The 25,148-nt window shown below is 46.1% G+C and overlaps 1 protein-coding gene and 1 pseudogene across 1 annotated transcript in view; both read left to right on the top strand.

Annotated features, from left to right (window-relative positions):
• Positions 1 to 25,148, top strand: part of Mapkapk2 (MAPK activated protein kinase 2) — a 46,749-nt gene that overhangs the window by 9,904 nt on the left and 11,697 nt on the right. The window lies entirely within an intron of this gene.
• Positions 14,164 to 14,257, top strand: LOC116072052 (annotated as a pseudogene).

Genomic DNA, 25,148 nt, shown 5'->3' with positions numbered 1-25,148 from the left:
TTTTTATATCTTTTCCTTTTTAAATTTCTAAAGCACTTATTTACTTAGTATATATTCATGCATGTGTGTGCCTGTGGTGTCTTTCCTTCCATTTTCTCTGTTCCTTGGGCTGAGCTAAGGTCACCAGGTTTGGCAGTGGACACCTTTATCCACTGACCCCTCTCACCAGCCATATCCTCTTATCTCAGCATAGTGACTTGATGCTCCCATTAAAATTAGTGGTCACACTCAGATGGGACAGTGCTGCCTGGGCTCTGAGATTTAGCTGGGGGCGTAGGAAAGCCTTCGGCTGTCAGTATGAGGCCCTGCTGTCTCCTGGCAGCTGCTCCAGGGTCATCTTCTGAGTGATTCTTCGTCCATCTACTCAGATCTTCTGATTCAAGCAGGTACCTTGTGTTTCCATTGGTGGGATTCTTATTCTTCACACGAGAATTACAAGAGTTAATGGCCAGCCCTCCCCTCTTGCTGCTCTAAGGGCCCTCACTGTCTTCTCTGTGAAGAAGACCCTCCCTTCACACATGTGAAGTGTGCCAACTTCCCCACAGTTCTTGGCTAGCTCTAGACCCACAGCAGGGACATAGATGCAAACCGGTATTTTCTGTCTGCTGGCCTTAAGCCTGTGTGTCGCAAGACAGACCAGCGGTGAGCGTCACACTGCCGGCTCTGAGGTCAGAGCTTTCAATCTCATGGGGCCACTTATCTCCCATGTCCTGAAGCTTGCATAGGAGATAGAACCCAAGAGACCTGGTTTCCAGTCCTACCATTGTGACCCCGAGCAAGTCCTAAGCCATGTTTGGATTTCCCTCAGTTTCTCTGTAAATCGGAAAGCTCAGACTTGACTTAGCCACACTTGTGCCCTGAATGCCTGCCTCTCCGTCATTGTTACTACAAACCATTGCTGGGAAAGTGACTTGATGCTGGGAAAGAAGTGTAGAGAGGCATCCAGGGAGCCATTCTCAACCAGTGTTGTTGTTGTTGCTGGCCAGGGTTATTTTATCCTCCTCTTGGCTGTAGTATTTTTATTCACTCGCCCAGTATTTGTAAATGTTTGCTTTCCCCCACGATGCCTCCTGTCTTCCCTGCTGACTGGCCATCAGGGGGCCCAGATGTCTGGATTAGCATGGAATGGGAAAGTGATCTTTGTTATCCCTTGGGTTTACACCTCGTCTGCATCTCGGCTGCGAGATGAAAGGAGGTTGGAGGCTTCAAGATGTATTGTGTGTGTGTGTGTGTGTGTGTGTGTGTGTGTGTGTGTATTCTTGTTTTAGCAGTGTGGGATAGATCCTGTATTTCTAAGCAGGGTTTGCCTTGGGGTAATTTTCCATTTTCCCCATCCCCCCAGATCCAGAATAACTGAATTAATTAGGTTTAGTGAGATGGCTCACTGGGTACCCTGCTAAGCCTGACCTAAGTTTGATCATCAGACCTCACATGTGTGCTGTGGCATGTGTGTTCCTTACCCCCCACCTCCATAAGATGTAAGGAAGAAAAAGAAAATTAGCAGTGCCAAGAACTACTTTTGTAGCCTCCCTTGGCTACATCAGAGCCACATGCTGGCTTTGATTCATACCATCCTTCTGTCACTCAGACCTCTGTGGGAAGCTCAGCTGCTCTAGGGGCTCTTAGATTAATAACAAGTTCTTATCGAGCAGGTGTGATGGATGGGACAATGCAGCTGATGCTATGCACGCTCTTGTTAGACCTTGCAGTGGTATTCGGTGCATGGATGGGACAATGCAGCTGATGCTGTGCACGCTCTTGTTAGACCTTGCAGTGGTATTAGGTGCGTGGATGGGACAATGTAGCCGATGCTGTGCACGCTCTTGTTAGACCTTGCAGTGGTATTCGGTGCGTGGATGGGACAATGCAGCCGATGCTGTGCACCCTTGCATCATGCTTGTTAGACCTTGCAGTGGAACACAAAGTAACTCAGTTTTTTACAGAAGAAGAAACATCTTCAGAGCAATTAACTCATTAGCAGTTATTGAACACCAAGTGCTAAGCATTATTTTAGGTTCTGAGGACATACCAGCTTATAAAACAGACAAAGACCAATCTTATCTTCAGGGGGCTTGTATTCCTGTAGGGAAAGATGGAGCACACTAATTAAATGATACAACTTGTCAGATTTTAGTGGGTACAGAGTAGAAAATAAAAAGGGAGGAGGATCTGAAATGCCAGGAGTCACTGTTTCTCTGTCTGTCTCTTCTTGTGTGATGTTCTATTGTTTATGTTCATATTAATTTTTAAAAATTTTATTTTTATGCATATGGACGTTTTGTCTGCCTAGATGACCGTGTACCATGTACATGTGGTGCCCATAAAGAGGGTGTTGGATCCTCAAGGACTGGAGTTACTGGTGGTTTTGAGCCAGGTCCTTTGGAAGAGCAGTGAGTACTCTTAACCGCTGAGCCATCTCTCCAGTCTGCTGTTTTAGTTTTAATTGGCAGGTTAGGAAAAGCTTCCTGGAGGAGGTGACTCCTGGGTGAATCTGAAATGTACTTGGTAGCAGAGGGTATATCAGACAGAAGGAGTGGCCGTGGCTGGAAGCAGTAGATGATGGGCATGCTTAACTCCAACCTTTTCCCTCCCTTTTCTTTTTGAGACAGGGTTTCATTATGTAGCTTGAGCTGCCCTCAAAGTTCCGGTCTTTCTGCTTTGATATCCTGGGCTCTGAGACAGCCAGTATGGACTACCTTGCTGGGCTCTGAGAGTGCCTAAGTAAAGCCTGGTCCTTTTGGGTTCCCAGTTCTGCCTCTGAGGAGTTCTTCCATGGTCCCGTTATAATTCAGAACATAGGTGACCTAGCAACCAATGTTCTGTTTTTAATATTCATGAGTGCTTATTTGTACAAATTGCTATAATAATAAGGGTGGTTTGTGGGCCTTGTCTTTGGAGTTTACAGTTTTATACAGAGTGTATAAAACCAATGAGAAAAAGCATGGCCACTCTAGTCTACCCTCCAATCTAGATCCTCCTCTGCTTCTTAATGAATCAGTGGAAAGGTCAGGGAGCAGGTGCTAGATAGGTGGCAGAGAAAGGACCACAGGTAGCCAGGGAAGGAACAGACACATGGTTGGCTTCCTACGACAGGGTGGGTTCAGGTGGGATCTCTTCATGGTGCAGCCCAGGACACTGCGTGGACACACACCTGATCCAGTCTGTGGAGGGTACGGGCGAATCTCTGGACCGCAGCTGGTCTCTAGGAAGCGGGTGGCACTGCAGGCTGCTCCTCTTTGTTGGACCAAGGAGACAATGTTTCTGGTGAATTGACTGTTCTAAAGAGCTGGGATGGAGTGAGAGCCCCTAGGAGTGCTGGGCTGGAGTTGAAGCAGTGGAGATTTTTCCTCCCTCCTTGGGCCTCAGAGTCCTCCACTAGGCATATAGGTGGAGTGCCCAGCCCTGTCATCTCAGCATGTGAGGCGCAGAGGGCAGGGCTGCGGAAGGAAGGTCGGCCGTCCGTTAATGCAGTTGAGAGAGTGAAGCAATGGGTTGGGCCTGGTTTCTTCCTAAGCATGTGCTGTGACAAAAGGAAGTTGCAACATTTTTCTTTCTTTTTTCTTTTTATAGAGTGAGAAGTAGGAAAAAACCCATCTTCCAGTAAACTTAAAAAAAAAAGTGTAGTCTTAGATGGTTTATTGTCCGTTGTTTGCCTCCACCTCCCCGCACCTCCCCGTCTTTTTCTCACGCAGTCTTTTTAGGACTCTCTTTCCTGCCTACACTTTCGGCCCTTCTCCTCCTCTGAGAGTCCGTCCTTGCAGCAGGCCAGCTGTGTCTCTAGAGAGGAAAGTAGCCGTGACTTGGCCTGAGGATCTTGAGAAGGCTTCTGTCTGTGCTCTCCACGTGCCTGCTCACTCTCGGAAGGTTGTCGGCCCTCCTTGGATGGTGAAGGCTGTTTGAATGGAACACGTGGGCCCTGATGCCACCTGCGTCTGGGCTCATGTGGTATTTCATTAAGGTCGAAGCAGCCATTGTTTCTCAACTCCAGTAACCACCTTCTTGATAGATGTGGACTGTGTTCATAAGCAGTGTGTGTGAGGCAGAGAGATCAAAGCTTGAACAATCACTCATGTCAATGTGGAATTTGGTCATGTTTGATTTTAGCCTCTGGGCTGGAGCTGGGCAGGAGTCCAGTTGTATTTGGAAATGGTAGAGATGATATATTTTCATGATGAAAACTTTGTGAGACTCGGAAAAGTCGAGGACTTAACTGACTTCCTTTATTTCTTTGCTCAGATTAATTTTCTTTGTCTTAGCTTTCTGTACTTCAACACAACCCCAGAATTCCAGTGCAAGCCAGCTTTGAGGTCCCAGCTTTGGTCCTCTAAGGCTCTTCCTTGCTGGTAGGATGTTGGATTGAACCCCTGTTGAATTGTCTTTCTAGGGAGGAAAAGGGTTCCAAAGTCCTCTTGTGGGAGTCTTTGTTTAGGATCTTTGTTTCTTGTACTTCAAGCCCTGGGAACATAAGATTTCTCCTCTCTTGCTGTTTTTTTGTTGGACTTAATCATCCCGTCTTTAGACTGTAGATGAGTAGAAGGAATGGGGTCAGAGTTTTGACCCCTGGAGTCCATAGTTGAGTACATAAGTCCTATTCTGAAGAAACCTCTCTGGCCAATATGAGCACAGTTCTCGTGCCCTCAGATGTAGTTACCTAAATTGAAATGACATAAACCCTATCTCCATCTGCAGTGCCCAGGGTTCGGCTGCTGGCTGCTGGGTTATGCAGCACAAGGAGAGGATATTCTGTTAGCACAGAACATTCTCTGGATGCAGTCATTCTGTATCCAGATTCATCTGTACCTGGAGGGGACTTGGAAGGGCAGCTGGATGCCAATCCTTTACAAGAGGATCTTTTCAAAACATTTAATTGGTTTGTTTCAGATAACATCCCATCATAGAGAGATACTCATTTAGCCTTGTGGCCCCTAACCCAAAGTGACCATCGGATTCATTTGTGGATAACATTTGAAGGTGTAGCTTTCTGGGTGGTTCTCCAGTGTTTTATGGGGTCCTAGACTGAGCTTTGCTCTTCAGGCCTGCACAGACAGTGCTTTATGTGCTGAGCCATCTTGCTAGCTATATTATAGCATTTTCAAGAGATATGTCATCATCATCATCATCATCATCATTCCGTATCATCTCCTTCCCTGACTAGGAGTGTGTATTTTTAGACTATTTTCAAGTCAGAATTGCCCAAGTCTGGCAGCCACCCATCTGTCTAGCCCATTTTTAAATTCTTCAGTGACAGGAGCTCTATTCTTTTTCAACTAGACCTTACGTGTTAAAAAAATAATGTAATAACTCTTGTTTGTTGAGTAAAAATTTTGTTCTTGGTCTTGTAAAAATCCTTTGGCCCTCTTACTCTTACTCAGACCCATGGCAAAGTGCATCAGCCCATGCCTGTGTCTAGCCTCAGCAGATGGGCTTGCACACTGCAGCTACATTTTCAGGGAGCATCAGTAGCCAGGGGTTCTAGGGAGATGCAAGGGCATTCCCAGGATCCGTTTGGCTGTAAGGCCTGGCTGAGAGGAGAGATCTGCATCCCTGGGAGGATCCAGCTGGAATGGCCGTAGGTACTTCTCCCCTCTCCGTGTTCTCTCCTGCTGTTGTCACTCTGCGTGGTTAGCACATGCTCTCAAGGATGCCCACCTTGAGGGACTCAGCCATCAATGTGACTTCTGTTTAGAGATGTTCAGTAGATGCCTCTACTGCCTAAGCACAAAGCCCCCAATCTGGCAGCACAGAGTTGGGTTCTGTCTCTCTTTGCACCTCAGTCTTCCAGGCAGTCCCCCTCCCTACTGCACATGCAGGTCTCCTTTTTCTCCTGACACCTTCCACATGATTATCCCTCTGTATTCTTCTTACTAGGGCTTTGTCCATCTTCTCAGACTCATACAACATCTTACCTGTCCAAATTCTACCATTCCAGGCAAACCCAACTGTAGTGTAATGAGCAGTGGCCATTTGCCATGGTTGCACAGACTCGAATTGCTGTCACCCCCCATCTCCTCTCAGGATGCTCACCTCCACAGGACAAGTGGTGTGCTCCCTGTTTGGTATTCCCACATGCAGGCCCAGTCACCAGAACTCCTCAAGGTGGAGTGATGTGGCAGGAGAGGATCCATATTTTTGCCTCTTTGTTCTTTTGGGAGTTTTGAAGAGGCTCTGAGGAGAGCAGGAGCCTTTTGCCCCACACCAGCATCCTCACCCTCAGCCCCCAGCAGCTCAGCAGCTCCAGTGAGAAAGGTGGTGTTTAGCGGTTGATAATCAGCAAGTGGCTTCAGAGGCCTGGCTGCTTCAGAGGTAAAGCTGGGATTTAAACAATAAAGTGTTTTAAATCAAGTATTTAAGCACCAGCTTCAGCAGCAGCTACTGTTAACATAGCCCAGCTACAGTGACAAAGAAATGTGTAAAGCCAAAGAATTTTCCCTAGCCTTGAGAAGAGTAGAGGGGGAGGGGTATGGATGGGTGCTAGGAGGAGCTGGCAGGGACCTTGATTTTGTCCTCTGGGCTGAGACTGCTTCGGGAGTGGGGAAGAAAGGCTGTCAGCATTCCCCTCAAATCCAGTGTCTCCCAGGGTGGACTAATGTTGTTGAGTGATGTTGTTGTTATTATTATTAGGACTATTATGTGTTTGGGTATTGTGTTTGCGTGTATGGAAGTACATGCTTTGTGCCTGTGGAGGCCAGAAGAGGGTGTTAGATTCCCTGGAATTGGCTTACAGATGGTTTTGAGCCATCAGGTAGGGATGCTGGGGAATCCAACCCAGGACCTCTGGCAGAGTGGCCAGTGCTCTTAACCCCTGGGCCACTTCTCAAGGCCTGCAATTTTATTTTTCAGTAATGTTCCTTCAGTACTGCTTGGTGATAGCCCATGAGTTTTCTTCTGATGCAGCTGAGATGACGGAGGGAGGACTAATGCGGGGCTTCCTTCCTTCCAGGATGCACAGAGCTGGAGGAATTCCCCGGCCTCTTGATGGTGCCCAGACACTAACCACAACCAGCGGCTTTGTCAAAGGTGTTCTCAGAAACACATGTGCCAGGAGTAGTCTGAACTTTCAGAGAACAGCAGCTAGCTTGTGAGAGGTTTCCTGTGTGGTGGGTAGTATTTGGGAGTGCTGTGTGTGTTTGTTTGTGTGTGTGTGTGTTTGTGTGTGTGCACAAACATTTGCATGTAACTGTTTGTGCTCAACCACACAAATCAGGAGATATTTTTCAAGGTCACTTTCATTGTGAGCAAAGTAGAAAGTCCGCACCCCAAGAAGGCAAAGAGGTGGCCAGAGGCTTGCTTTCCGAAAGTTCACGTAGAAGTGCTGTGTTTCCAGCCCAAAGTGGGATCTGTTTAGTAAATAGTTCCCCTGGGGGAGTAAGGAATGCTGTTTTCAAGTTCGAAGGAAAAATTGAGATGTGTAATTTGAATATGAAGGTTTTGAGCAATGGTGGTGACCTGCCTGTGACTGAGTGTGTGTCCCTGTGTGTGTCTGAGTGTGTGTCCCTGTGTGTGTGTGTCCCTGTGCGTGCCTGAGTGTGTCCCTGTGTATGTCTGAGTGTGTGTCCCTGTGTGTGCCTGAGTGTGTCCCTGTGTGTGCCTGGGTGTGTGTCCCTGTGTGTGTCTGAGTGTGTGTCCCTGTGTGTGTACCTGAGTGTGTGTTCCTGTGTGTACCTGAGTGTGTCCCTGTGTGTGCCTGAGTGTGTGTCCCTGTGTGTGTCCCTGTCTGCATGCCATTATTTAATCTTACCTGTTCTTAATAGGACGGTTGGGTGAGAAGTTCCCAGGAAATCTTACTGTCAAGGTCTGTGGTCTTCCTCCTGCTCCATTCAGGTTTCTCTGCCGGAATTAGGGGAGCTGGTGGCTGAGCTCACCTAGATCATGGGATGGTTGTGGTGTTGATGGCTTCCGCCATAGGTCTGTATGTGGAGTGCAGCCACCCAGGTGCTCTGACAAAGTAAGGTGGCCAGTGAGGGTCAAGACAGGAAGACTTCATAAGGGAATAGAACTAGCTGGCTCAGGGCTGGAGAGCTGGCTCAGTGCTTAAGGTCACTTGTTGCTCTTGCAGAGGACCTGGGTTTATTTTCTGGCAGCTTTCAACTGTCTCACACTCCAATTGCAGGGGATCTGACACCTTCTGGCCACCTTGGGTATTGCGCTCATGTGTTGTACTTGCAGATAGAACATGCAGACAAAGCACTCATATGCATAAAATAAAAATAAACTACTGTGATGTGAGTGATATATAAATTCTGTCTGTCTGCCTAGTTTTTAGTAATCCCTGCAGAAGCGCCATCACCACTTGACCCAGATAGCAAAGACACGAGCGTGTGTGTGTGTGTGTGTGTGTGTGTGTGTGCGCGCGCGCGCGCGCATTCACTCACCTGCTCCTTTCTCTCTTGCTGAAGTCATAGAAAAGGAACCCTAAGCAAAGCGGTTCTTTGCTCCAGGTGATGGAAGCTGTAATCTAGGAAGTAGGTAGTGCTATGAAGGAAGGGGCTGCTCCTTTTTCCACGCTCTGAAGCAAATCCTGAAGTGTTCCATAGGTGGGAGACATTCTGCAAGTGTGTGTTGCCACATTAAAGGGCTGGGAAAGGTCTCAGTAACAGAAGGGGTTAGACTTTGTGGTTTGGACATAAAGGTCTTTGTCTCTCTGTCTTTCTGTTTCTCTGTCTTTCTCCCTATCTGTCTCTGCTTCTTTCTCTGTCTCTTTGCTTCTCTCTGTTCCTTTCTCTCTCTGTCTTTGTTTCTGTCTCTCTCTATGTCTCTCTCTCTCTCTGTGTCTTTTTTTGTGTCTTTCTCTTCTGTCATTAGCATCCTGTAGCCTGAGAGGTAACAATAAATACTCCTTTTCTGAGAGAGCAGCCCAGTGACTCAGAGGAAGTCACCTGACCTGAGCTAACACCTGTTGCAGAGGTTTGAAAAAGCTGTGTGTTTGTTGTGTGTGTGCATGTGTACGTATGTGTGCATGTGTGCTGTCGGGAGGGGTTTTGGTGGATGAGGGATCCGGCAGGTGGCTTCTGTTAAAGGTGGCTCTGCCCGAAGCCCATTTGCTTTGTATTTCTGGGGAAGCTTTGTGCTGCCTTGGAAGCAATGAATAGCAGCTACATCTGTCGAGCCTGGGAAGTGCAGTTTGCAGTGTGGGGGTGAATGAGCAGTTGGCAGACACTCCTGCTAGAGGCTCAGGCTGCCCAGAGCTTCTTGGTATTAGGGAAAGGAGGGGTTGGGGGTCCTTAGGCAGCTGCTTGCTAATCCTGGCCATGGGAGGGGTGAGGTTTAGCCTGCTTTTATCTCTGTGCACTCTTCTCTGACTACAATGCCAGGCGGTTATATTGACCATTGCAGGAACTGCTAGGAAGAAGCAGGTGACTTGGAGGTTTTCTCCTTCCTCACTGGCCCAAGGGCTCTGAACAGCCAAAGAGAAAGGCACTCACTTAACTCTTCATATACATAATGAAATTCAGAATTGTGAAATAAATTGAGATAGATTGACTAAGGATTGTGGAGGTTTAAACGTGCTTTTTAATTAAAATAAACATTTTTCTATTTTATGTGCATCATGTATTGCCTGTGTTTTTGTCTGAGTACCACATATACACCTGGTGCTATGGGGGCCAGAAGAGGGTGTCAGATCCCCAGGGGCTGGAGTTACCATCAGTGTGCAGGGAATCTAACCCAGATCCCGTGGAAGAGCAGCCAGTGTTCTTAACCACTGAACTATCTCTCCAGCCCTTTCTTGTATTTTTTCAGAGTCCTGATTGGAATTGTTTTTTGAGCATTGTTGGTATTGGTTGAAGGTGAATGAATGATTCGTAGATGTCAGGCTCCCCAAGAAATTTCTGGAAGGTCTAAGTGGATTCATCACCTGGAACAGACCTAGGCCAAGGGGGTTTCCAGAGGCAGTTGAGGGCTTCATTGTTCTTCCTGGGTAACTTGCAGGCAGTCTGTTATTTCTTCTTTTTTCCTTCTGTTTTGTTTTTGTTTTTGAGACAGAGTTTCTTTTTGTAACAGTTCCGGCTGTCCTGGAGCTCACTCTGTAGAAGATGCTGGCCTTGAACTTACAGATCCACCTGCCTCCCAGGTGCTGGGATTAAAAAGGCATAGTGTGGTTGTTTCTAAGGAAATCTATTCTGAGGCACAAGTAGGAGTCAGCCGTGTCCTGGGGTTGTATGCTGGCCCTGCTGGGAGGCCTCAGGGTGATTTGGGCGTATCTAGGTTTCCTATCTCTGTTGTACTGGTTTAATTGTTTCTAGCCTGCTTTTTCCCATTTGAGTTTTTACAGAGGAGCTAGTATGTCATCAGCAAGAACTAAGTGGGGTGTCCTTCATTTTTCAGCTCTTTAGCATGTTCTCTGGTCTCATATGTAACTAGAGGCCCAGCTACTGAAATGGGGGAGGGGCAAGCCCTGTGGAGAAAGGCCCCATGCTGGTCCTAACTACTTGCCCGGTGACAAGGGAGGCCAGCTTTGATATGAGAAGCAGCAGAATTAGACACTACTGTCAACTGGGGTTGTGCCTGCAGACTCCTAACCTCCAGGGCATCTGGAAAGACCAGCAGCTGCGACTCCCAAGGCTGTTCTCTGGTAGGAAAGGAACCTCCTCACTGAGGTAGAGGTGAGCTGAGGGGTAGAGAAGGCATGAACACATGAGAGGAGTGTGATGACTCCCCCATCAGCTGGGCATCATCACTGCTAATGGGAGACCTTTAGATATTTTCCAGATGAATCCATCATGATGGAAACTCACCCCCTTGTGGAGCTTATGTGTTTAGAAATCTTCACTTTTTCCAGGTTGTAGCAGGCAGTATCAGCTCTTTAGCCAAGCTCCTGAAGGCTAGGAAGCAGGGCAGTGGCAGAGCCTAATGCTGTAGTGGCTGACTGTCCGTCTTCTGGCTAGTGCCTCTAACTGTCTTAGGGTTGGAGTCAGAATGCAGTGTGCTTGTATTAGGGAAGAGCTGACAGTGTAGCTCTGTTGGCCCTTTAGGCCTAGCCTTGTGTCAGAGCTCTGCTTGCATGGTGGCCCATCTAGATCTAGATGATATCCTGCTATTTTGTGTGATGAGGATCTCGGGGTTTTCCTTGGGACTTCCTCCTGGCTCTTCAGGCTCCTCTTTTGGGGTCTTGACCTCTGTACGAGTTACTTTGTTGCCATTATAAAACACCATGACCAAACAAAGGCAATTTAATTTAGTTTGTTTTGGCTTACATTTTCAGAGGGGTGAGAGCCCATCATGGCAGCCAGAGGCATGGTAGCCAGCAGCGGTATGTCAACAGGAGTAGGAACTGAGAGAGTGTGTCTTGAAATGCAGGGGAGAAATTGGAAATGGGGCTTTTAAACCCTCAAAGATCCCTAGTTACTATTTTCTTCTCCAGCTAGGCTGTCATCTCTCCAAACAGTGCCATCATCTGGGAACTGTGTTTTGAAATGCCTGAGTCTATATGGGACATTTCTCATTTAAACCACCATAGCCTCGGAGTAGTTGTTTTGCTTTGTGAGACATTTTTATTTGAGATGTATATTCCTTCCTTTAAGAGTCCAGAAGCTCCGGAGGGTTCGGGGTCTCTGGAAACCACTAAGGCGAGGATGAGAGCGAGCTTGGCTGTTGTAGGCATTGATAGCCAGGAGGGGTTCACTGGTGTCCTGGGCTTTTCCCTGTGGGTCTCCTCACACCAAGCATGTCTTAGATCACATGAGGAAGAAAAACGGTAAAAGTAACTTGTCTGTAGTTTCTCAGTAAGCTAATTGTAGCGCTTAAGTCAGCAGCTAGCTCTGCTTTCTAGCATATTCTTTGGTCTCTCAGCAAAGTCTATCACATGCTGTCTGTGGGGCCAGATTTAGATGATTCGTGCCAGGGGTGGGGACAGAGAAGGTAATCTTAAAATTATTGAAACTGGACTTTTGAAAAGTATGAGTGATTTTTTTTTTTTTATCCAGAAAATTTATTTCTTTAATTCTCTTTGGCTTCCATAATATTCTTTGTGCCAGAAACCACACACACACACACACACACACACACACACACACACACACAGACACTCGTGCTCACTCGTGGAGTGAGGAAGCTGGGGCTAAAGGGAGGGGGCTTCTCCTTGTTGATTCAGATGTTATGCTCACCTACAGAGTGGAGCATCCGTGGTCCAAGGCTGTTTGGACTTGAGGCTGTCTCTCGAGAGCCCTTGGTGTAGCGGCAGGCTTCTGCTTTTGGCCTGTGTAGAAGTGCTGGAGATGAACGAAGCTCTGATTGACATCTGTGTATTTGGTTTCTATCTAGAAAAGTGGTTTCTAGAGATGTTATAAATATTGGACTGTCAAAGCTGGACAGACGTGCTCTGACCCCTGCACTTCGTGCTGATCTCTTCAGCCAAGGCTGGAATGGATGGGACTTGTTTCTGACCATCACATCATGATGCAGCTGGTCCCATAGGAGCAGGAATTGATGACATCCAAGGTGTGAGCACCAACCTTACATTTGTTCTGTGCTGGCTAGAGTTGCATGTAACCGGGTCAGCCTGGCCTTTCGCAGCTCTTGCTTTGAGTGACCCTTTTGTGGGCTGAAACGAGCACCCTGTATACTTTTGTCCCGTGACTTCCAGCCGCCTCTTCGTCCTGTGTGGCCCTGGAGCCTGGCTATTCTTTCTCTTTTTGTCTTACCGTGATGTGCGAGTTAATATAGTCTGCTCCGACACCTAATTCTCCCATTAGCCATTTACCATACTGTTCTGTCACTCTTTCCACGCTGAGCTGGCCGTCTGAACAGTATTTGCAGGGACACTTCAAAGTGGGTTAGACACCAGTGCATCTCACCCTGTACTTTCAGCTTGCATTTGCACTAGAATCTAGTATTTGCTAGTGCGTGCCGCTCTTTTTTTTTTGGTGGTAAAATTAAATAGCAATGAGATACAAAAATCTTAATTTGATGAAACTCGACAGGGGTTCCATATACAACCCCAGTCTCTATAGCAAAAAGCTTATTACTCTAGTAAATTCCTCCATGCCCCCTCTCAATCGTACCAATATGTACCTCTCTACAAGATGGACACATGCACACAAACACACACGTACCCACACCATGCCACTCGTGTATGTGTGTGTCTGTGCGTATGTGTGCACGAGCTGTGGTGTGAGGTTTATCCGCATGTGTGGGCGGTCTGTTCCTCCCTGTGCTGAGTCCTGGTCCATTGTGTGGGCACGATCATTTGCTTCTTTTCTCCTATGGATGGGTGTTTGTGTTGGTTCCAGTTTTGAAAACGGAGGACTAAAGCGCCAAGTGCTTCCTGCACAGGTCTTTTTCTGTGAGCCTGGTGTTTTCATTTCTCCCAGGGACGTAACTGGCATGTGGTTGCTTGGCTGCTGGAGGCTGCTGCTGCTGCCCTGTCTTCTGACAGTCCGAGATTAGGGCGAGCCCACTCTCCTCAAGACAGTGGGCTCTCCTTGGAGCCTGCCCAACCTTTTCAGGAAGAGGGGAGTGGCAGTCTTATAAGACTTTATCATTGTTGACCTGCTTGCTGCCACTGAGAAAAGGAGAATGTCTTCTGCTCTGAGCTCTTGACTCCCTCTCGAGGGCTGTCTCTTCAGGCCTGTTGCTCTAGTGTTTTGGACTATTTCTCTTGTGCTGTGGTCCTCGGATCTGCCGCAGTCTGGTTATTCTCTTCTGAGAAGGAGCACAGTGTTCACAGTGTGACCTAGAACTGGGCAGCGGCACTCTGCATGTGGTTCTGGTGTGTGCCGTGCAGAACGTGGGTAGCGCTGGGCCATCCGTGCCAGATGAGTTACTGTTCATCACAGTGCTGCCCGTCCGACTGACGCTGGTAAGGTACCCAGCGAGATGTCACGTGGAACTTCGATGCCGAAAACAGGAGCTGCACATATTCTGTTCACTGTTGTCTCATTTAATCCTCCTCACTTCTAGCTGATGAAAAAGCTACTGCTGAAATTAGCTTTATCAGGACCCTGGTTTATATCAGCCTTTCTTAGCTGTGACATTATTGACTGGATGCATTCTTGTGGGGGTTAGGGAGAGTGGGGGTAGGGTAGAAGTTGATGTTGTCCTGTGCTTTGTAGGAAGGAGCAACGGTATGGCCTTACTGAATAGACACAGTTGCAGTGTGCCCCCCAAATAAGTGATAATGAACATTTTTGCCAAGGGTGCCTTGGGGACAAGCATCAGTCTAGTTTGGTGGTGCCACACTCACTAAAGATGGAACTACACAGAGAAGACTGGCACAGCCCCTGCATAGGACATGCACATCCATGAAGCAATCCATATTCTAAAGTTTTGTTTCTCCTTCAGTTTCCAGAGGACAGGTCTCTGTTAGGTTTGTGGAGCAACGTTCCCCTTGGAGATTATCATGGAGAGCTGGAACTGGAGTCATTTGTTCTTGCCGATCGATCAGGAAGGAGAATAAAGTGATCTTGATGGGGGAGGGTCAACCTAGTTTGAAAACAGGTCCAAGCTGTTGCTTTTCCTAAAGTGAATCACTATGGGTCTCTAGTGTGCATACTTCCAAGTTACGTGTTTTGTGTAGTCTTCACTTTCCAATGTTCATGAGTTTCACCAACTACAGATGAAATAACCAGCCCTGGGCAGCACAGCTCAGGTTTCAGCTGCCATGGCGTATTAGCATTGAGTAATTGTGTGGAGTACAAACGTCGGTGTGAGCTCCGGTCACTGTATGTGGTCGTATTGGGGGCTGTGACAGATCTTTTTACAGTCAGTTACTGGTCGCAGGCCATCTGAGAAGGTTTGTGCTTCTGTTTCTTCCTTGTCTCCAACTGAGAAACCCATGGCATATTTTGATACATATTTGATACATATTTAGATACTATCACTGTCTGCATTAAGTGGCTGAGGGTAGTGTAGATTGAGAAAATGAAGTCATTGGTTAAGGCCAGGCAAGGTTGAAGTTGGTATTTGAATTAACTTCAGAACTACACCTTTAGTCACAATTCTTTACACCCTTCATTTTTCTTAGAAGTAGCTTAATAACAGAAACCAACAACAAGTAAGTTTACTGGAAGAGATCTAAGCACAGTTTTATTAACACCTCCCTGAGGTAGCTACATTCTGTGTGGAAGGGAACTGGAGGCCTGACAGTAGGACCTCCTTCAGGCCACTGCCAGATGGTGGCAGACTGGCTGGGTCCACACTAGGTACACAGAGCCTTCACTCCCTGGTGTCTGGAGCTGACTCCTGTGACGGGCTTCCTCCCCCCTCTGCTGGAGTGATCCTGGAAATTCTAACAGGACTTTGGGAGGAGATTTTTGTCTCATGTTTTCTCCTACTACGTCTGAAAGCAAAAACAGAACCAAAAACCCTGTTGCCTAGAATTCTATTTGCTCTTTCAGCACTTGCAGGTTGATAAGCTTGTTTTTGATGATCTCTTCAGTCAGCTCAGTGGTAAAATGTTAGAAAAGGGGGCTGGTGAGATGGCTCAGCGGGTGACAGCATGGATTGCTCTTCCGAAGGTCCTGAGTTCAAATCCCATCAACCACATGGTGGCTCACAACCACCCATAATGAGATCTGACCCCCTCCTCTGGTGTGTCTGAAGACAGCTACAGTGTACTTATAATAAATAGAAAATAAATAAATCTTTAAAAAGAAAAGTTAGAAAAAGCCAAGGATGGCATTCCTTGTTTTTATCCTGGGGTGGATCCTCTGAGTCAGCCAGCAGATTTTTATGGACTACCTCTCAAGTGCCATGGATTGGGGACTTACGACTTGGAATCAAAGAACGGACAAGCCATTGACTTAGTCAATGGTGGGAGAAGACACCTGTTGTGAGTAACACCAGTGTTTTTAGCTTTGCTTTGTTGTGACCAAACACCTTAGCAAAAACCATCTGAGGAAGGGTTTATAACCGCTCACGGTTCAGAGAGTGCAGTCCATAGTCACTTGGCCCCATGTGCTTGGAGGAACATGGTAAAAGAGAGCTGTTTGTGGAGACTTGCAAGATGGGGAGCTGGTGAGAGACTCCACCCAAGGACTTACCTTTAGTGACCTGCCTTCTCCAGTCAGGTCTCAACCTCCTAAAATAGCACTACCGACGGGGGCCTAAGCTTAACTGAATAACTCTTTGAGAAAAGCAATGCGCATCACTGGCCGTGGTTTCTTGGGGAGCCCAGGCTGGATGGTGAAGATCTAGCTGATGATCTGCCCCAGAGCTTTACTCGAGATGGCACATGTAAAACAGTCCATCAGTTCTTTCCCTTTAGACAAGCAGTGAGACTCCGCACCCTCATAGTGGTGCACTGTTAGCACCTTTGATTGTGGCTGGCTTTCTTTCCCATGTTCAGCGGGTTCTAGTCTGCCATCCAGCCTTCATGCTAGAACAGATGGTTAGAGCAGCAGTGGACATCCCCCACCCCCACTTCTTTGCTTCTGTCCCCAGCATGGGGCACTTCCTCCCTGATCCTTTTTGACTTTGGCTGCAGCGTCTAGTTCATGTGCAGAGGCCGACACCTCCTCTGCCCTGCCTGACTTGTTAGCAGCTTTTATGTCTTGGGACCCATCTTTCAGAACCTCGCTTTCCCTGTGATTAGAAATACAGGTGGTACTAGAGCTCACATTTATAATGCTACTCTGGTAGGGGAAGTAATTCCTAAAAGTTTAAAGGAAAATCAAAATGGCAGATGTTTTAATTGTGAAAAGCAAAGTCATTTGAAAAGGCCAGGTGTTTCTGGAAATAATATAATTTAATTTATTATATTATCCAAATATAATAAATTCAAAAAGAAGGGCTCAGACTTTTAGAGTATGCAGAAGGTGTGGTATAGCCCAGCACTGGACTAAGGAATGCAAGTCAACAAGAGATAGTCAGGGTAAACCTTTGCCATTGGGAAATGCCCTAGGGGGCTCCCAAAGGCCCCAATACAAATTCCATTCAGCCATTCCCTGTCAGCATTGGGGAAACTCATCCATAGAACAATTAAAAGATTTAGTGCCTGTTTTTGAATACAGCACCGCTCTGGATATAATCAAGATCAGAAGAGTTTCAGTAGATAAAAAATTCAGGAGAGACCAGAAAACAAATATTTTGACAAGCTGCTATAAATGATCAGAGACCAAAGCTAAAAATACAAGTAAATGGCATTGAAACCGAAGGCTAAGTAGACACAGGAGCAGATGTAACAATAATTTCAAACCTTGGCATCCAGATTGGCCTCTTCAGAAGGTAAGCTTCTAGGGATTGGAACTTTATCTCAGGTGAAACAAAGTGCAAGCTGGGTCTAGTGTATAGAGCCAGAGGGACATGTAGGAAAATTAAAGCCACATGTGGCTAATACAGCCATGGCTTTATGGGACAGGATTTGTTGCAGCAGTGGGAGACACAGATTAACATTCCTTCAACCTCAGAAACAAACCATAAAATAAAGAATGTTTCTGAGAAAAATATTAAAAGGCATTATCAGGTCCAGGTTGTCCATAAGCAGGACACAAGAGCTGTGGAGAGACATCGAACAGTCGAAAAAAACTGAATTAAATCAGCCTGTGTATTTTAAAGATGCGTGGACCTCAAATGGAAACTGGGATATGTGTTGCATTAGGGAAGAGGTTTTTGTCTTTGTTTCCACAAGAGAAGAAAAGCTGTGGATACCATCAAAATTGATAAGTTTAGACTCAAACAGAAGAGACCTCCTAAATAAGGAAAGTCAATAGTTCATCAAACAGCTTGGTCATTCAGTCCAAACTAACTTATAAAGACTAACAAATGCCTTTCATTTGATCAGGCATGAAAAAATAAAAATAAAAAATAATAATACTGGGCTGGCGAGATGGCTCAGTGGGTAAGAGCACACTGACTCCTCTTCCGAAGGTCCTGAGTTTGGATCCTAGCAACCCCATGGTGGCTCACAACCACCTGTAATGCCATCTGATGCCCTCTTCTGGTGCGTCTGAAGACAGCTACAGTGTATTATGCAATTCCCAGCAGCCACATGATGTGCAGCTACAGTGTACTCATGCACATAAAATAAATAAATAAATCTTTTAAAAAATAATAATATTTTCAAATGATAATATTTCCTTACTGATGTGTGCCCTAACTCCATGTTAGAATGTCAGACTGTAGGTTGCCATGTGGCCCACACCATCTTGGATCTCAGCTTTTGAGTTTTCTTCTTAAATAAAAAGAATATTTTTGTTGTTTAGTATTTAAAGCCACAGGTAAGACATTTAGGGTGTTTTAAGTAGTTCAAAGGGTTAACTACAGTTCAAACTTGTTTTCTAAATTTCTGTTAGGTGATTTGGAGCTAACAAAATATTTGAGCAGGGCAGTGGTAGCTCATGCCTTTAACCCAGCAGAAACAGGCAGAACACTAGAAGTTGTTTTCTAAATTCCAGAGTTCCAATGAACAAGGTAGTGTGTGCCTTTAATCCCACCACCCTGGGACAAAACTCAGGTCCAGCTCCTAATTAGTATGTTTGCACACTAGAGAAATCACATACCATGTTTAAGGAATACATATCCAAGTGGTAGTGGTTCACACCTTTAATCCCAGCACTTGGGAGGCAGAGGCAGGCACATAAGAATTACAGTGATTTAAATTTAAAAGCCACTTGCAAAAGGCAGGCTGAAATTTAAAGTGAATGTCCTTTGTGATCTAAAAATAAATACACTAAAACCTTGAAAAAAATATATGTAAAGAGAAAGGAGAATATAGGTATATTTATCCACTATGGTATATTTAGTTTCAAAATAATTTTTTAAAATTACAATTGAAAGGATACTTTTCTGTTGCAAAAAACCATTTTGCCCTAGGAAAGATATTCTGCCAAAGACTGCCAAAAAAAGAATCCCAAAGAGTTAGAGTTGGGGCAGGGTTTTGTTTTTATCTTTCCAGTGAATAAAAGATACATTTTACATCTGGCATTCAACTTGGTTGGAAGAAAAATCCAACTTGCTCGGAGAAGAAGAAAAGCACTAATGTTGGAGAAGGCAGTAGACATCTGAGAACACTGCAGAGGACAGGAGACACCTGACAGAGGGCCACAGAGGAGACGTTAGCCTGGGATCCGCTCCAGTCCTCTGTTCTTCAAGTTGGGCTGTATGCCGGGAGAGACTCCAGAAACTCAGGAGTCGAACAGTAACGAAGGAGAGAGCGAAACCTGAGCGCATCACAGCCATCTCAAAAGACAATCTTAATTCTCTACACAGACTCTTCTTGCATGAAAAAAGAATGGGAACCTGCATTTCAGGTCCCTTGAGAGCAAGGGTAGGAGTCGGGGGGGATAGAAATGTCACTTGAAAATGTCAGCACAGTACTCATTGCAATTGTGACCACCAGAGTAAAACCCCTCCCTACTTTCAATTGCAATCTTATATTTATTTTCCCAAGAGGAAAAATAGCTCTAAAACAAGAAAAACTAGCTATGGTAGTACAAAAGCCTGAGAGACAAAAGACAGGAGATGCAAAAGAACAAGAAGTGCTTAATTGTGACGCTGTGGTACCTAGTAAAATTGAGGCTTGAGATACACACAGCCCATTGACAGTGGGTAAGAAGCCTGGCTCTCTGCTGTGGAGCCCGCTCACTGGCATGAAGCCTGCCCAGCTCCCTGGTGTGGAGCTGGGCATGGAATGCAAGTGCCTAAATGTCTAGTTTATGTGTGGACTTGTAAAGATCTAACTGTACCTTGGTAAATAGAAAGCGGAAATAAGACCAGCCGAAAGACACTGGATTATACAAAACAACTGCTGAGTTAGATCCACCTGAGTACTTTAAAGATGTCTTAACATCAAAGTGGAACTCAGGGAGTGTGTTAATTGGGGGAAGAGGTTTTGCCTATGAAAGACTATTGATTCTATCAATATTGATAAAGATCCAATCGGAGTAATGGAAACTCCCGCATAAAAGGCATGACTCAAGGAGGGAAGAGACACAGAAAGACAGCAGACAACACAGAAAGCAGGTCCTCTGCGTGGGGACAGCTCCAACACACCAGCTGAAGGACAGTCGTTCATCAGAGTGGCAGATGGCAAACCTTGATCTGCGATGAGCATTCGCTGACGACAGATGATCAGGACTGTAGTGAGGGAGATCGTCCCATCAACAGATCCTCACGGGCCTTCAGATTGTTTGTGGGATTGGTAATTGTTTCCATTGTAAAGAGTTAAACTGTGTACTAGTGTTAGCCTAGACAAAAAAGGGGAAATATTGCAGGATAGTTGATCAGACTATGAACCCTGAGATTGTATTATTTACTGAAAAAACCTGTTTCTAGTTGTGGTGTGGCTCACCCTTCTCACACACCTTTAATCCCTCTGGCTGGAATACACCCACCCACACACACACCCTTAGTTCACACCATGAAGGTGAAGTTGGTTTGTAGAAGGAAGCACTCATATTTGAAAGTGATGTCTAATTGAGTGCCAGACAAAGTGACAAATCAGAGAAAGATATGACAGAATAAGATATTTCCAATTCTCCTGAGAAGAGAGAGGACAGGTATTCTACTTAAGAGACCAGTGCAGAGAGAAGAGAGAGGGCAGCTTTACTGGGACAGAATGCAGAGAGGGAACAATGTAGACACAGGTAAAGATAGGTAATGAGAAGGAGCCAGTAGATTAGAACATGTTGCCAAAGTTTATATGAGGTCATGCAGAGCAGTTCAGAAGGGACTGAGAGAAGCCATTTTGAGCCAAAACAGCTGAGTTGAACCAGCCAGTTAGAGTATAGAAAGAGCTAGAGAGGGTGAGCTTACTCAGAGGCTGAAAACATTCTAGGCCTAGATTAGATTGTACAGAGGCTAGAAGCTCTCAGTTAGCAGACAGAGTCAGAAGCCTGGAGATGACAGTTGCATCAGGCAAGTAAAAGTGACCCTTGTGGCAGGGCCTCCTGCCTCCTCCCTCCTGGGTTATTGTGTTAGAATTCATCTGTTGAGGCTCGGCTGTATCTTTTCAGGCAGATTCCCTTTGAGGTTTCTTCCCATTGCAGCTTTCTCTCAACATCCAAATATTGGTCCAAATATTGGCCTAAACTGCAGGTCTCCCCATTCCCTCTCCCCCTCTGAATTTGAACAAGGTTGCTTTCTCTCATGTCATGTCCTTGTTATTGCTTTTACTAGGGAGTATCTATGTTTAAGCTTCACATCTTCCCTGGGCCGTCAGCGAAGAGTGGCAGCACCTTTGCTTATGTCTTCAGCTGGGTGAGGGATGGTGTCTGAGTAAGGTGAGACAAGACATTACCAAGTGCCCCATTAGAACAGAAGTTAAGGTCTCTGCCATGTGTATTCTTATGTTCGGGGACTTGAGCTCTGTCCTGCATCTGGGCCATGTCTCCCTCTCAGCCGTTCTCCCGTGTGCTTTACAGACAACTTCTACCTGCTGGTTCTCTTTTCTTTTCTTTTGACCCAGCATTAGAGCTGTTGCCATTGAGTGCTCACAAATCCCCAAGTGTTGACTCTCAGTTTGTAGGGGCTACTTTATCTTATCCCCTCCTCCCCTCTCCTACTCTCTCTTCCCTTCCCCTTCAGACCTGTTTAGGTTTGGGTGCCATGAACTTTATTCGGCTAAAATGGAGTCCAGAAGATGCTGCTGTGTTTCACCATTGGAATCAAAACCTGACCGTTGTTGCGGCAGGGCGAATTGACTGAGCTCTTGACCTCCTTCTGTAATTAAAAAGATCTCTGCTGGTTCTTACAAGTCTCGCCTACTAAATACTGAAAAAAGTGGTCATTTTTCTTCCTGTCCCTTGAACTTTAGCCCAAGGTCAGCTTAAAGAGTTTGGCGTGTCTCCTTTCCAGCAGGCTTTGCCTTGATTTCTGGGAACGATGCCTTGTGACTTACTGGAAGCTCTGGCTGATGCAGTCTGTCCATTTAATCAGTTAATTGGTGTCCATTGCCACTCACTCCTCTACATCAAGTTTTGTACTGGACCTCAGAAATGGAGCAGCTCTGTGTGTGTGTGTGTGTGTGTGTGTGTGTGTGTGTGTGTGTGTGTGAGAGAGAGATAATGAGGAACTGCAAAGGCCTAGGAACACTGCAGGGACAGTGTCTTAAGGTTTCTATTGCTGTGATAAAATGTCCTGACCAAAACCAAAGTTGGGGAGGGAAGGGTTTATTTTTTATGCTTTCACATCACTGTTCATCATCAAAGGAAGCTAGGGCAGGAACTCATATGGACAGGAACCTGGAGGCAGGAGCTGATGCAGAGGCCATGGAGGGTTGCTGCTTACTGGCTTGCTCCCCATGGCTTGTTCAGTTTTGCTTTCTACAGAACCCAGCCTAGGAACAGCCCCACCCACAGTGGACTGGACCCTCCCTCACTAATCACCTGTTAAGAAAATGCCCTTCAGGCCTGCCTACAGCACAGTCTTATGGAGGCATTTTCTCATTGGGTTCCCTCCTGTCAGCCGACTCTAGCCAGAGTCAAGTTGAAGTAAGATTAACAAGCAAGTGGAAGATGACCAGGATGGGTGAGGGGCATTGGGAGGAAATATTTGATGCTCAGGCTCCTTAAAACTCATGGAAAAACCAAACCACTGTCATCAAACGTATACCAAAGAACTTGAATGTTGGAGTGTGACTGACTCTTAGATTTATCATTTACTTCCTGGTTGGCTTTGGGCAAGTGGCTTCATTGGGCCTCAGTTGCCATCTTTGTAAGTGGAGCCAGCAATAGATTGAATCCTCTGGGGCTGGAGAGATGGCTCAGTGGTTAAGAGCACCAACTGCTCTTCCGAAGAAGGTCCTGAGTTCAAATCTTAGCAACCACATGGTGGCTCACAACCATCTGTCATGAGATCTGATGCCCTCTTCTGGAGTGTCTGAGGACAGCTACAGTATACTCGTGTTTAATAATAAATAAAATCTTTAAAAAAAAGATTGAATCCTCTGGGGCTCTTAGATCTAAATATAGCAATATTTATTGTCTTGTCTGAGGTGTAACCGGCACAGGATAGTTTGAGTATAAATGAAAATTGTCTCTAGGTCATATCATCTATCGGAACAGAAAGAACATCTGTTCCTAGGCTTTCATCTCCTAACTAGACTAGGGTACTATTCTTCTGTAATAAATAATATGATCAAAAGCAACTTAAAGAGCTTATTTTGGCTTATGATTCCAGAGGGCTAGAGTCCATAATGGTAGGAAGGCATGCTGTGCCTGCAGGGGTAGGAACCTGGCTGATCACATTTCTGTGGGCACAGAGGAGGCAGGAGAAGGAAATGGGGGAGACTGAAGGCCCTCAGAGCCCACCTTAAGTGATAAACTTCCTCTAGCAAGGCTGCACATTCTGAAGGTTCCTTCCAAACTCTGATTTCGTTTTTTAGAAGCAGCACCAGCTGGGGACCAAGTATTCAAATACTCTGAGCCTCTGGGGGAATCTGTACTTTTTTGTAGGGCTTATTAATTCTTTGTTGTGGTTGTTGTTGAGATTTTATTTTTATTTTATGTAAATGAATATTTTTCTGAATCTATGTCTGTGCACAATGTATATGCAATACCTATAAAGGCCAGAAGAAGATGCTGAATTCCCAGATATCTGTGAGCCATCATGTAGGTACTGGGAACTGAACCCAGGTCCTCTAGCCTTAAGGCTAGTGCACTTAAACACCGATCCATCTCTCCAGCCGGCACTGTCAACTAAAAATATTCCTCTAAGCAGAACTTAGGCATCCGCGAGGTCATAATACTTTGTCTTCTCCCTCCCTCTCCCTCTCCCTCTCCTTCCCCCTCTCCGTCTCCCTTTCCCTCCTCCTCTCCTCCCTCTCCCCTCCCTCTCCCTCTCCCTCCCCCTCCCTCTACCCTCCCCCAATCCCTCTCCCTCTCCCCTCCCCCAACCGCTCTCCCTCTCCCTCTCCCTCCCTTTCCCTCTCCCTCTCCTCCCTCTCCCTCTCCCTTCCCCTCTTCCTCTCTCTCTTTCTCTCTCTCTCTCTCATTTACACCTTGTGGTGTGATATAGAGAAGAGATATAGAAAAGAAAACTGTTGCTTGTAATACTCCCCGTTTATAACAATCCTAAATTACCGTCGAGTGTGTTTGCATCTTGTCTTGAGGACTGTGCTTTCTTGGAAAGTTACTCATGAAGTGTGAATGCAGTTTCATGTAAGATGAGGACATTGAACACAGCCAGGGCATCACCTGGATCCTGGTGTGCTCTCCCAGTGATAACACCCTGTTCTCATGGTGACGGCCCACTGATAGTATTTCACCTCTTCACCAGCTCCTTACTTGTAGACATCTGGGTGCTAGTAGGCTTTCTGCCATCGAGGTGCTGAAAGAAAGGCCTTGGTAGGACCACTGTTGGATCTGAGGTAGGTATGTCCAGCTTTCTCCCAATAAGAATTCTTGCAGTCCTGAGTGTGAACTTGTTTTCCAAATCTCTTGAAGTCTAGGAGTTTGTTCAAATGTGAAAGTTTTGCCAGCCCTGGGCAGTTATTGGCCCTTTTCATAGGTCCTCTCTGTGAGAGTTGGAGCAGCTGTTTTAACTTGGCCATCACTGTTTCTGTTTCTCTGAACCACCTCCAGTCATTTTTGTGTTGGGTCAGTGACCTGTGCTAGGATTCAGTTAGCATTCATCCATCCTGTGTTGCAACTCTGAAAAGTTTGTCATTTACAGTGTGACCTTTGGTTGAGCCTCAGTCCTTTGCAACTGCCTTTCTGGTGGTTTTAGAGCTTGCAGGGCACGGCAGGGAGAGTCACCCTCAGTGGAGGTCACTTCTGGGCAGTGTGACGAGGGTGTTTATGGCTTTTGGTATTAGGATTCTTCATTGCCAGTGTTACTTTGGGTAGAGATTTAGCCTGTATCATAGTTATAAAATTCAGTAACAAGGAGAGAATTGGTTTTTACCCCCGGGGGGAATGTATGAAGAACAAGTACTAGCACATAGGGCTGCTGCAGTCCTTCCGTGTGCATCATCTGTCTGTCTGCCTTCTGAGGCGTGGAGGATCTGTGACTGCTGTTATGTTGAGATCCATTTCTAGGGAGGCTCATCTGCCATCCTCATTGAGCTTTGCTCTAGCAGAGGCAGGGGCATGCTCCGTTATCTCTTTATGAGTAATTAAGTGGACACGCATCCGCTGTTGTCTCTGTGCTCTGGAGCAGGGATGGATGAGCACAGAGAGAAGTGTGGTCTGTTTTTCTAGCCTGTAGGCATCTGTCAGTGGTTTTAGGAGTTGAGACTCCCTCACTACCATGGCTGCTTCTGTAGCAGCATCGTA

This window comes from Mastomys coucha, unplaced genomic scaffold (genome assembly GCF_008632895.1).
Source record: "Mastomys coucha isolate ucsf_1 unplaced genomic scaffold, UCSF_Mcou_1 pScaffold1, whole genome shotgun sequence".
In the NCBI taxonomy this organism is placed as follows: Eukaryota; Metazoa; Chordata; class Mammalia; order Rodentia; family Muridae; genus Mastomys; species Mastomys coucha.
This window is presented reverse-complemented; position numbering and strand designations above follow the sequence as displayed.